This window comes from Antechinus flavipes, chromosome 3 (assembly GCF_016432865.1).
Source record: "Antechinus flavipes isolate AdamAnt ecotype Samford, QLD, Australia chromosome 3, AdamAnt_v2, whole genome shotgun sequence".
In the NCBI taxonomy this organism is placed as follows: domain Eukaryota; kingdom Metazoa; phylum Chordata; class Mammalia; order Dasyuromorphia; family Dasyuridae; genus Antechinus; species Antechinus flavipes.
In genome coordinates, this window is record NC_067400.1 from 607,253,710 (window position 1) to 607,266,898 (window position 13,189).

At 36.7% G+C, this 13,189-nt stretch overlaps 1 protein-coding gene across 2 annotated transcripts in view; it reads left to right on the forward strand.

Moving 5' to 3' along the window:
- Positions 1–13,189, forward strand: part of LOC127555970 (tumor necrosis factor receptor superfamily member 14-like) — a 659,215-nt gene that overhangs the window by 405,404 nt on the left and 240,622 nt on the right. The gene's annotated exons all lie outside the window — the stretch shown is intronic.

Sequence of the window (13,189 nt, forward strand, 5' to 3'; positions counted from 1 at the left end):
GACAGTTAATTTTGATTTATGTCTAGTGGGAATAACTAGACTTCAGTTTGTACAAGGTTTAATTATTTTTAGTTGCTCATATCAAAATAATTCATGATGACACTCCCAACTTCCCATCATTGCTTTTTTGTTTGTTTGAGTTACCCAAAGAGCCAAACCAATTCCTTTGAATGTTCTAAGTTACTAATCCATTAGTTTAATTATTGAAACCAGAGCATGGAAATAGTGCTTTCTCTATCAATCAATCAACATGCATTTTATGAAATTTATTTTGTAGTCTTATATTGATTGAGGAAGGAAGCAGCAACTATCAAAGGGGCATTGCTTAAGAATATTCCTAAATATTTTCTATTTCTGTAAGGTTAAGACTCTGAAACTTCCTTTTCAAAACTCTAAAATCCTTTACTTTCAAACCCTGAATTATCTTGTCAGTGCAAACTCCAACTTTCTTTACCTATCCATCCATACTTAACTTTTCCTATTTCCTTATACAATATTACTTTCTTTCTTCTCCCTCCTTGTAAACTCTTTTTTGGTTCTTTTATAGTTACAAATGCACAGTTTCTACCATTTTTGAAAAGCCTTTTAGACAAGTCTAGTTACAATCACAGGTTTGTTTTGTTTTTAAAATTGATAGGCAAATGGACTCAAAGACAACTCACTCAGCAGAAGTTCTTCATTGTAGGGTGGACATAGATTTTATCAAGTTAAGACAATTTTTAGAGAAATTATCTCTCCCCTCAAAATTAACCTCTATTATTCTGGAAAGATATTCATGCAGCTATTTTGGCAATGCTCAAGGGATTCAGCCAAAATCCAACAGTAATGTAACAGGAATCACACTACTGGAAAACCGTCAAATAGAGATTATACTTTTCTGAAGGATTCAGGTTATAACTTTTTATCTATTTCAAATTAGTCAAAATTAAGCCCATTTATCTTATTTAAATAATTTGCAAGAGTCTCTTGTACTAGCACGGATCCAGGATTAGTCCTATGTGGAAGTTTTATCTGCCATTATCCTGTTTTGATTTACCTTTTGAAGGTGGAGAGAAATATTTTGTAATGGCAAGGGAGCTGAATCTGTACCTGGGTAAGGACCAGTGACCTAACTCTTTCTGCATCATACCACCTTGGAAGCACCAAAATCTTACAGACCTCCAGACCTCGCTTGGAAAGCAGTTGAATATACAAATCTAAACACCAAATAAAACAGTTGTCCACACTACTGCTCCCCCAACCCACCTTCCTGCAGTGGTGAGTAGAACCCAGTTCTAACATAAAGTCTAAATTGATAATAGGGTGGTGAAATGGACAAACCAAAAGAGAACCTGACCTTCAAAAGATACTGTGGTGACTATAGAAGTCATGGAAGAAGCTCAAGGCTCAGAAGAAAATAATGATTTTAAAATATCACTAACACCTCAAAAATGTAAATTCCAATAAAAATTCCTATAAGAGCTAACGAAAAATCAAAACAATGCTTTTAATAATCAGAGCCTAGAACAAAAATAAGAGAAAAATTAGAATAATGCAAGAAAATTCTAAAGTGATAATTAACCATTTTGTAAAAGATGCAAAAAATGAAAAAATAACTCATTAAAAATAAGAATTATCCAAATGACAAAGGATGCATAAAATGTCACAAATGAAAATAACTCCTTAAAAATTAGAATTAGTCAATTAGAAGCTAATGACTTCAAGAAACATCAAGAAACAATAAAATAATATCAGATAAATGAAAATATAGAAGGAACTGTAAAATACATTAAAGAAAAAAACCTGACCTATAAAATAGACTAAAGAGTATTTAGGATTTATTGAACTACCTAAAAGCCATCATCAAGAAAAGATCCCATCATTTCATTTCAAGAAGTTATAAGGGAAAACTACCCAGATATTTTAGAAACAGAGGGCAAATTTGAAATGGAAATAATCCACTGATCACCTCCTGAAAGGCACCAAAATAAAAACTTTCAGGACTTTTATAGCCCAAATCGAAACCTTTCAGGTCAAGATCACACAAGACAGCACACAACAAAAGGATATAGAGTTTTGATTATGATATTCTATAAAACAATGTAAGTTGGATTAAAACCTAAAATAACCTATTTTTTAAGATGAGCATAATTTATAGGCAGAAAAGCAATATTTAATAAAAGAGGACTTAAATTTGTTTTTATTTTTTCTCAATTCCAAATTCCTTCCCTTTACCCCCTCCTTGACAAAGAAAGCAATCTGCGAGCAACAATATCTACAGTAATGCAGAATGTTTCTATATTAGCCATGTTGCAAAACAAAAACAAACAAAAGAAATTTGTATAATAAAGAAAAATTTAAAAGTAAAAAATAATAATTTGCAAGTATTTCTTTTCTCTCTCAAAATTTCAGTATTTTATACTTTTAAAAGCCATATTTATTTATATGTACATATGTATCCATACATATATATTTGTGTGTGTATATATACATATATATGTATGTATGTATGAAATAAGGTCCTTAAATGTTTTTAAATGATGCTACATTAATTGGGTATTTATACAACTACTTGTAGGACCTAGGTGTTATTATTCTATTGGTTATCGAAACTAAATCAGAAACATCTTCAGTATGGTTTGAAAAAGAAAATTTTAGTATAATTAGTTTTTTTTAAGGATATGTAACTTATGAAATATTTTGTGTTACCTCAATGGAAAAATCAATTTTATTCAAGTGGAAATGCTAAGGTGGGAAATAACATCTGTTTGTATTGTGTTTCCTGTAGTACAGACATATTTTCTTATAAACATTTTATTTGATATGTGCCATTCTGGAATTAACTACTTATGTAACCTCCTAAGTATTTTATTATTATTGGAGTAATATCAGCCTTTTAATAAGTAAATAAATTTGTGTAATCATAGAACCTAAGGTGACTCTAAAACCTATTGCTGGCTTGCTCCATATTGCTTGCTATTTTTCTATTTTTGTTGTTGTTGTTGTTGTTTTTACTTAAGTGACACAGTCCTTTCTCGAAGTCCTTCTGACTTATCTTAAAATGGAACATTATTTCACTATGTCTTTTTCTGAGTGATTTGGAATACATTTAGATATATCTCTCAAGGCAAGTTAAATTTGAATTTCTTTCCTCAGCTACCATAATATATTGTTGACTTATATGGAGATTGCTTCACATTAAAACTCCTGCTTTTTTGTTTTGTTGTTGTTCTAATTTTCCATTCCCAAGAAAATTATTGTCTAAAGATGTTGGAAAAGATTATGAAAAAGATTTGTAATTCCATTCTGAGATCACATAGATGCCTTTCATGCTGAGTTGCAGTCCATGAATTTTTCTCTCTTCTCAATAGGGACTTCCCACTGGTGTACTTATTTAAACAATTGGAAGAAAATCAGGTGCCCAAGGGTAGACCTAGATAATATAATAATCAATCATACCTAAATGAATTTACTTATTCAGTGCCATACCAATCAAACTTCCAAGAAAGTAGTTTATAGTTAGAAAAAATAATAACAAACTTCATCTAGAAGAGCAAAAGATTAATAATTTCAAGGGAATTAATGAAAAAAAAAATCAAACGAAGGTGGTCTAGCTGTATTTTATACACATATATATGTGTATATAAATATACTATATTATAAACATAATCTCAAAACCATTTGGTACTGGCTAAGAAATAGCTTAATCAGTGGAATAGATTAAGTTCACAAGACATAGTAAATGACTATAGTAATCTAGTGCTTGATAAACCCAAAGGCTCCAGCTTCTGGGATCAGAACATACAATTTGATAAAAATTGTTGGGAAAACTACAAGATAATATCATAAAAACAAGGCTTGATCAACATCTAAGACCTATACCAAGATAAGATCAAAATGGGTTCATGATTTAGATATAAGCAAATTAGGAGAACAAGGGATAGTTCACCTTTCAGATCTGTGGAGAAAGAAGAAATTTATGGCCAAAGAAATAAAGAATATGATGAAATGCAAAGTGGATAATTTTGATTATATTAAATTAAACAAACAAAATTAACACAGAAAGGAAATAGAAAGCTGGGGGAAGGGGGGGGGGGAATTACATCCAGTGGTTCTGATAAAGACATCATTTATAAAATATATAGGAAATTGACTCTTCTCCAGAAGAAACAGACCCAATTCCTTCATGATTGGTGAAAGAATGCTAAGTCAGACAATGGTTATACAAGACAATCAATGAATCAAAAAGCATTTATTAAGCATCTTCTGGGTGCCAGGAACTATGATAAATGCTGGAAATACAAAGATAAAAAGAGTTTCTACTTTTAAGAAGTTAACAGTCTAATATGGGAGACAACATGTATATATGTGTGGCACTTACTACAATTTCTAGGAAGAAAAGAATCACCTCTCTGAAGATGTTGGGAGATGGAGGGAATAAAAGCATTTGAGATGAAATAGAGAGAGGAGAGTGAAATAGAAAAGGAGCAAATTCTGGAACCCATGGTATAGAGAAAATATTTATTATCTTTCCTTCATTAATATTGTTGAATTTACAAAAAATTGTTCAGCTCTAAAAGCTTACTTTAGAGCTCAGATGACCTTAGAGGTGACTTCAGGAAAGCAGGATGGTGAAAAGGATGTTTAGATCCCACCCAGTGGCTATTTTCAGTCTACCTAAAGTTATGTTTTGGTCTGCCCAAATCAGTTTAGCTTACCTGCAGGTCTCAAAACTGCCATTCTCTGAACACAGTATATGTGAGTCAAGCAGTAAATATCTTTTTTCCTTTCTTAATAACATTTTATTCCCTCCACCTACACCCAATTACAGGTAGAGACAATTTTAAACATTCATTTTAAAAAACATTTGAGTTCCAAATTCCACCTCCAACCCCCCCCCCTTTTTTTTTTAATGAAAAGGGATGGTGATCTTTTCTTCTCTGATTGCTTCAAGCCAGGAGTGAACATAGAACTGAGATTGCCTTGCAGAGTCTCACTTGGAAGGGTGCTGACCTTAAGACCTGAAAGGTGATTAAAGCAGAATCCAATGGGAGCTGAATGTCAAAACCAGCAAAAAGTCAACAGTCTTCATTTAAAGGCAAATTAGCTAGAGATCAGAGGAAACAAATCCAATGAGAAAGAATTTAGGTAAAATAGCATTAAAAACAGTAAAGAGGTTGCTTGGATAGACAAAGGTACATATGCCCAAGTGTTTAAAAAAGGTTAGAAATTGGATGGAGAAGATGACAGGCTGAGGAGGTGTAATAGGCTGAGGCTCGAGTTGATGCACTGAGGTCCCAAGCACGTGAGGCTAAATAGTAATTGGACCATACTCTATTAATATATAAGCTTGGAGAAAGAATGGCTCCTGCCCATTCTTTGTGCAAGTCCTGATGTGCTGTATAGAAAATGACGATTTTGGTGGGTAGAGGCAGCAGAGGGAAAAGGATGGGGAAGGAGAGACTGCTGGCTGGTGTCTTGTCATAGCTGCTCGCATTGCCATTGCAACAGCCCTTCAGCTCAGATCTCCCTCTGCTAGCTGGCTTCCTGTCACAGCTGTCCATATTGCTATCACAATTTCCCCTCACCTCAAAAAGAATAATGATTGAAGATTTTCCTCTTAACCTGAATTCCTGACTCCGGCTGATTTTAAATACGCGGTCATCACATTTGGCCCCCAAGTGTGGGAAGCAAGGACCCTACTTTCACTGAAGAAGTCTCCAGTGACCAGGAACTTAGGTGAGTATAAGACAAACAAGGAACTTATTTTCGTAAAGACTAAACTAGTAACCTTTTTTGGCTGAAATAGGACAGATCCTAGCTAAAGATTCTCCATCTCCCACCCCAACCCCCTCACCCCCCAGCCCCACCCAGGAGTGGCGCTATAGAAAGCCTGTTTAAGCTGATAGACCATCAAGGGCTACTTATAACTTGGGAACAGACAGCTAGACTTCTTGGTACATTAAAACACACTTCCCTTTGGTTCTTAGAGGAAGAACAAATCTCTCCAGATAATTGGGCATTGATTGGTCAACAGCTCTATTGCAACAAAAATGGTTCTCATTCAATTTCCATCCAGGCATTCTATTTACACAATATAATACAGTTGGCCTTAAGATACCATATAAGTTCTAGAAGAAAAGGGAAAGAAAAAAAAAACTCTAGGAATAGCCAAATGGGGAAGCCTGAGATAAAGAAGGAAGAAAAAGAACAGATTAATGACCATATCCCCACAGGGCATGGAGACTTAAGTGAGGCTCAAGGGTGGGGTGAATCTGAGGCAGCTTCAGCCCCACCTAAGGAGCAGGTAATTGACTCTCCTCTGTCAACTCCACCCTCTGGGATAAAGGGAAGAGGGGTAGTGGGGGGGGGGAAGAGGAGGGGGAAAGGGCAGTGAAAGCACCAGCACCTCCCCCCCAGCATTCAGCCACTCCTATAAGTAGATTGCAAAAGGGACTAATTAAGGCCAAGGAGGAAGGGAGAAATTTATCAGAATTCCAACACCACATTTTTCCTGTAATTCAACAGTTTAATTCTTCAGGTCAAGAAAGAAGATACACTCCTTTTGATATAGAAATCCTCAAAGACTTGAAAAAAGCTTGCACTCTTTATGGGGCTACATCAGCTTATGTTAAGATGTTATTACAGAATTTGGCTTTTGAAATCTTGACCCCTAATGACTGGAAATCTATAGCAAGGATATGCCTAGAACCTGGACAAAACTACTTCTGGCTTTCTGCATATAGTGAGCTCTGTAGGATACAAGCCCAAAAAAATAGTCAAAGTGGAGTTCATGCTGCAATCACCTGTGACCTACTAACAGGTGTAGGCCCTTATGCAGATGTCGCAGTACAGATTAATAATTCTATAGCAGCATATGAGCAAATTGCTGCTAATGCTATCAAAGCATGGGCTTCTTTCCACAATAAAGATGAAAAGGATGGGGCCTTCACAAAAATAACACAAGGACCAAATGAACCCTTTGCTGACTTTGTGGGACATTTACAGACAGCTATCACAAGAATAAATGCAATAACAAGTAAGGAGAAAATGCAATAACAGACATTTTGATAAGGCAACTTGCTAAGGAAAATGCTAATGAGGTTTGCAGAAGAATTATACTAGGACTGTGCAAGGATGCTCCTTTAGAGGAGCTCAAAAGACACTGTGCCACAGTGGGCACAGATGCCTTTTATAGCCAGGCTATGATGCAGACTTCCCAAAATCCAAATATGGGAAGATGGAGTCCCTCCTGGAAAGGGACTTCTAGAGAGACTCAAAGATGTTTTCAGTGTGGAAAAGTAGGGCATCTGAAAGCTCAATGTTGGTATAGAGATAGAATGGGAAAACAGGGTGGGAGAACAAGACCCAATACCCCATGTCCAAAATGCAACAGAGGCTTCCATTGGGTCTCAGAATGTAGACAGATTCAGGGAAACGAGATGAGGGGCCCAACCCCAGGGCCCAAGGCAAAAAACACTTGGGGCATGATGGCAGCCAGAGAGTGCCTACAAGTTCAGTACCCAGACATAACCAATCAGCCAGAAAGCCATATGATGGGAGAAGGGAATTACACAATCAACCAGCCAGGAAGCAACCTAATGGGAGAAAGGTACCACAATTGGGGAGAATAGAGCTGTATGCATCTGGGACAACTGAGATACCCCCTGGAGAGGTGAAATCTGTTCCTCTCCAGCCTATGGATCCCTTACCTCCAGGCACAGTAGGCTTGACCATTTCACCTCCTTTTTATACATACAAAACAGTGTCCATCCACACCCTGATGTGGGAAACTGGGGAATGTGTAGATAATATCCCAGTCACTAATACAGGTAGACAATGTGTGACTTATCACCCAGGAGAAGTAGTAGCATCAGGTTTACTCATACAGAATCCTAATAAGCAACCTGGTGATAGTCACCCAGATTCTGACTCCAGACGACAAAATCCAGAAATATACTGGACAGCAGCTGTAACAGCTGACCGACCTATGCTCACAATCTATATAAATGGCCTACCATTGGAAGGATTGGTAGACACAGGTGCAGATCGTACAGTTATTAGAAGTGCCAGTTGGCTCAGTCACTGGCCAAAGATTAAAGCAGACACCTATATGTCCGGAGTAGGAGGATCAATAGCAGCTGAAGTTAGTGCTGCCCCTATGAGATGGACTTTTGAAGGCAAAAGAGGAGTTTTTACTCCTTTTATAGTTGAAAAACTCCCCATCAATCTGTGGGGAAAAGATGTTTTACAACAATTAGGGTTAAAAATGAGTACTTCGGTTTTTTAAGCAGGGCTGCTGTTGAAGGCCTGCCAACACTTTCACCTGTTCCTATCCAATGGAAAACTGATACACCAGTGTGGATAGAATAGTGGCCCTTAGGTAGCGATAAAATTCAGGCCTTATTAGATATAGTACAGGAACAGCTTGAACAAGGACATTTACAACCTTCTCTAAGTCCTTGGAATTCCCCAGTGTTCATTGTAAAAAAGAAATCAGGAAAATGGAGGATGCTCACTGATTTAAGAAAAGTAAATGAACAGATGGAAACTATGGGAACTCTTCAGCCTGGACTTCCATCTCTTACTCAATTGCCTAGAGAGTGGCCTCTTTGGGTCATCGATATTAAGGATTGTTTCTATTCTATCCCTCTGGATAAGGAGGGGGAGGAGATGGCTCAGTGGGTAGAGAACCAGTCCTGAAGTCAGGAGGACCTGAGTTCAAATCCAGCCTCAGACACTTAACAATTCCTGGTTGTGTGACCATGGGCAAGTCACTTAACCCCAACTGCCTCAGCAAAAAGAAGAAGAGAAAACAAACAGAAAAAAAAAAAAGCCGTGGCAATAGCAATCCCAAAAGTCTCTCCTCCCCTTCTTTTTCCACTCCCCTGCCTCCACCCACCAAAATCGTCATTTCCTATACAACACATCAGGACTTGCACAAAGAGTGGGTGGGGGCCATTCTTTCTCCAAGCTTATATATTAATAGAGTATGGTCCAATTACTATTTAGCCTCATGTGCTTGGGACCTCAGTGCATCAACTCAAGCCTCAGCCCATTACATAAACTAACATGCATTTGGAGGCTGCTTTTCCTGTAGGTTCCAGTTTTATGGCTGATTCTGCTGAGAGGTTCCATAGAGATGAGCACAATGTGCCAAAGGTGGCTATGGTACCAAGCAATCTATCTTTTGGATAGATTTATTTTATAGATTTGAATAGAATTACAATGGGCAAGAAAACAAACCTGATGGCAATGGAGTGATAATTTTAATTATAGAGGAACTTCAGCAAAGTGATTCCCTGGAAATGGAGACCATTTGGGTATACTGTAGACAAAAGCACAGAGGCCTTCCCAGAAAGGAGGAAAGCTACAATATAGAATAGAGCCACATAAAAACAGTGCTGTAGAAGGAGACAATTCAGCGTCAAAGGTACTAGAAGGTGACTCCTAGGCAGAGTGAGGGAAACTCACACAATACAATGCTCCCAGGAATGGGTATTTAGCTCTGAACAAGAAACCTTTTAGGAATTCTTACATCACCCCAGAAATGAAACAGCTGTCTTTACAATTGTCTTTATTATAGACAAAGATCAGAGGTCTGATGCTTGATCTGTTAGGACAGACACCTTTACTTCCCATACTATGGGGACTTATAAGATGTCCCAATTCTAATCAGGGAAAGCTGGCCATAGGAGCTGCCCAGAGGAATCAAATGAAGCATTTAGGAAAGAACCCACTAGGAAAGAATTCAAAATAAAGATAAAATTACAGTTCATGGGATTTAATGATCCAAGGTAAGGGCCCATATGGTTTCTTACCTCCTGGATGCAGAATAGAATATGAGTTCCTAGAGAGAGCAACTTTTTCTGTGTCATCTGTTGGCCTTAGCATGTAGTCTGTGGCTTCCACAAAACTATCCCCAAATTCCCGCTTAATTTTTTATGCTAACCTGCAATATATTGAAATTGTAATGAAAAAATTTATGATATGGAAGGGATGACTGTAGTTTAAGAAACATACATCAAGAGAGAGAGAGAGAGAGAGAGAGAGAGAGAAACCTGAAAAATTTGGGACAACCTTAAACTGGCTTCTCCATATATACACTTATGTTTCAGGCTGAAGTGTCCCACCATGGAAAGATTTATGATCCCCTTGAGCCTGATGGGTCAGTCACCAATGTTCCTGTGCAAGAAACTAGACAAGGAGCATCAGATCAGCTAAGGGGAAAGATGTCCAAGAGTCAGGACAGTTGGAAACCTTGATTGTGCTGTCAGGAGTACAGTGAAATTTCAAGGCCAAATCATAGTCTCTGATTATCAGTGGGACAAAGTTCATCCCTAGCAATGACGGCCATCTCCCACTTGCATCTCCTCCTAGCTTTACAAAGACATTTCATATGACATGTGATATCTAAGAGAGGCTAAAAGTTTCACCTTCAACATTCAGTTTTGATTGGCTGCTATTGCAAAGCAGAACTTTGTAGGGGAGGGGACAGAATCTGAGTTCTGAGAGGTCAGAGTAACTATGAGTATGTGCCTGGGCAGAACAGAGTCAGCTTTCCAAGGACTAGTATGAAAAGGTAACTATACCTGGTCATTTGCATAAGGTTTATTTTGTATTTTTTATGTATATATGTATGTGTATATGTATGTGTGTGTATTAATTTATTTTTTTCTCTATTCCTCCTCCCATTTTCCCCAAGAAGGCTGCAATTAAGCATAGGTGTGCGTATGTATGTATGTGTGTATGTATAGATATGTTTGTGTATGTATATATGTGTGTTACATATATTATACAAATATATATACACATATATACACATAGACATTTATAATCACAATCATACACATATTAACATTCAAATACATCTATTATGGTTATATCAAACTGATTTATCCTGTTTCTCTGAAGGTGGATAACATCATCCAACAGAAGTCCAAGTCTTTCTAAATCCATCAAATCAGTGGTTCTCAAAGAGGGGTGCAGTGAATCCTGGAGGGTCTCTGAAATCGTTTCAGAGGGTCTAAAAATTCAAAATTAGTTATTTTTTTCTATTTATGATCAATATCTATTATGTAACCCATATAAACAAAAACTCTTTGGACATATTTTCAATAGTTGTTAATACCATAAAGATACTGAGAAAAAGAGTTTGAGAACCACTGCATCAAATCATTGTTTCCTACAGCACAGAAATATTCCAACTTTCTACTATCTAGTTATTTTAAATAACCTAAAATAATATGAATCAATGTGGCTGACATATAATGTAGTTTTGTGAGTTCTTTTTGGGCAAGTGACCATTTAATATTACTCTTTGGGGTAAGAGAGGCTTTTTAAATTTCAGTATCTTCCTCTGAGGACAAACCCTATCTTCCTTATTCCCATAGTAACTTTCTATAATTGGGTTCTTTCTCCTTTGCCTGCTAATTTTTTTTTTTAATTTGTAGCAAGTTGTTGGTATAGTTGCCTGTTGTTCTGGGATTTAAGGGTTGGTGACTCCTGTCTCGAGTCTTCATTTAGTTTTTCCTTCTGCCCTAGATTGGAAACCAAAAACTCCACCTTCTGTAAGAACCCACAGCCAGCAGCATCCTTGCCCCACTGCTTCTTCCCTCATTGAGTATATGCTGATTTATTCTTACCAGTTCAAGACTTCCCAATACAAATGGGTGTGGCCTTCCTTATTCAGCAGAGGTTCTCTCAATCTTCTTCATCTTTGATGTTGACTGCCCACATAGTCTGGGGGGAGGACAATTACTGTGGCTGAGGCAGAGCATTCCTTCCCACCCAGATAGTTATCTTCCCTCCCTTGTTTTCAAAGGAAACTAGCCTGAAAGTATTTACACTTCTCAGGAGCCAAATCTGCTTCTTCCCTCATTGAGTATATGCTGATTTATTCTTACCAGTTCAAGACTTCCCAATACAAATGGGTGTGGCCTTCCTTATTCAGCAGAGGTTCTCTCAATCTTCTTCATCTTTGATGTTGACTGCCCACATAGTCTGGGGGGAGGACAATTACTGTGGCTGAGGCAGAGCATTCCTTCCCACCCAGATAGTTATCTTCCCTCCCTTGTTTTCAAAGGAAACTAGCCTGAAAGTATTTACACTTCTCAGGAGCCAAATCTCAGTCCTGGTTTCTTTCTTTGTATCTTCTCCAGTTGTCAAAGGTGACTGCTTGTGCTGTTCCCACTATTATTTGTTATTATGATTCTACCTTTTGCCCTAAAGTACAATTTTGCCTTTTTTGTGGGCGAAATCTAGAAAACTCTGGATTTTCTGATGTAATCTGCCATCTTCCCAAAATCTTCTCTTTTGATATTCTTGATACTTTGTCCTTCTAAATAAATTTTGCTATCATTTTTTCTAACAGTAAAATAAGCTTTAGAAATTTAATTGGCTGATTTTTCTTGTGCAACAAGACTTTATAAATATGTACACATATACTGTATTTAACATGTACTTTAACATGTTTAATATATATGGGATTGCCTGACATCTGGGGGGGGGGGAGAGGAGAAAAGGAAGGGAAAAGTTGGAATGGAAGTTTTTGCAGGGTCAGTGTTGAAAAATTGCCCATGCATGTGTTTTGTCAATAAAAAAAGAAAGAAAGAAATTTAATTGTGATGTCATTGACTATATAGATTAGGTAAAATTGTCATTTTTATTATACTGGTTTTGACTATTCCTGAACATATATCTTCAATTATTTAATTTTTTTGGTACAAAAAGTTTTTTTTTTTTTTTTTTTTTTAGTAATTTTGTTCATATAATTCCTGGGTTTTGTTTTGGCAGGTATATTTCTAGGTCCTTTTTTACTGTCTAGAGTTATTTTAAGTAGGTTGTCTTTCAAGGCTTTGTGTGTGGTATATATAAATTCTGATAACATATGTGGATTTACTTTAATATTCTGCCACTTGGCTGAAATTATTGTTTTAAAAAACTTTTTACTTGAGTCTTCAGGATTTTCCAAATATGTCGTTGATCATCTTCAAAAATGGGTAGGTTTTTTTTTTTTTTAAACTCATTGCTCAGTCTGATCCCTTCTATTTCTTTCTCTTCTATCATTATTAAGACTTCCAAAGAACTATTGAATAATATTGGTGACAAACAATCCTTGTTTCACACCTGATCTTACTGGGAAGGCTTCTAGCTTATCTTCATTACAAATATTTCTTATTAACTTTGGTCTCGTTGGGAATGGGTTAAA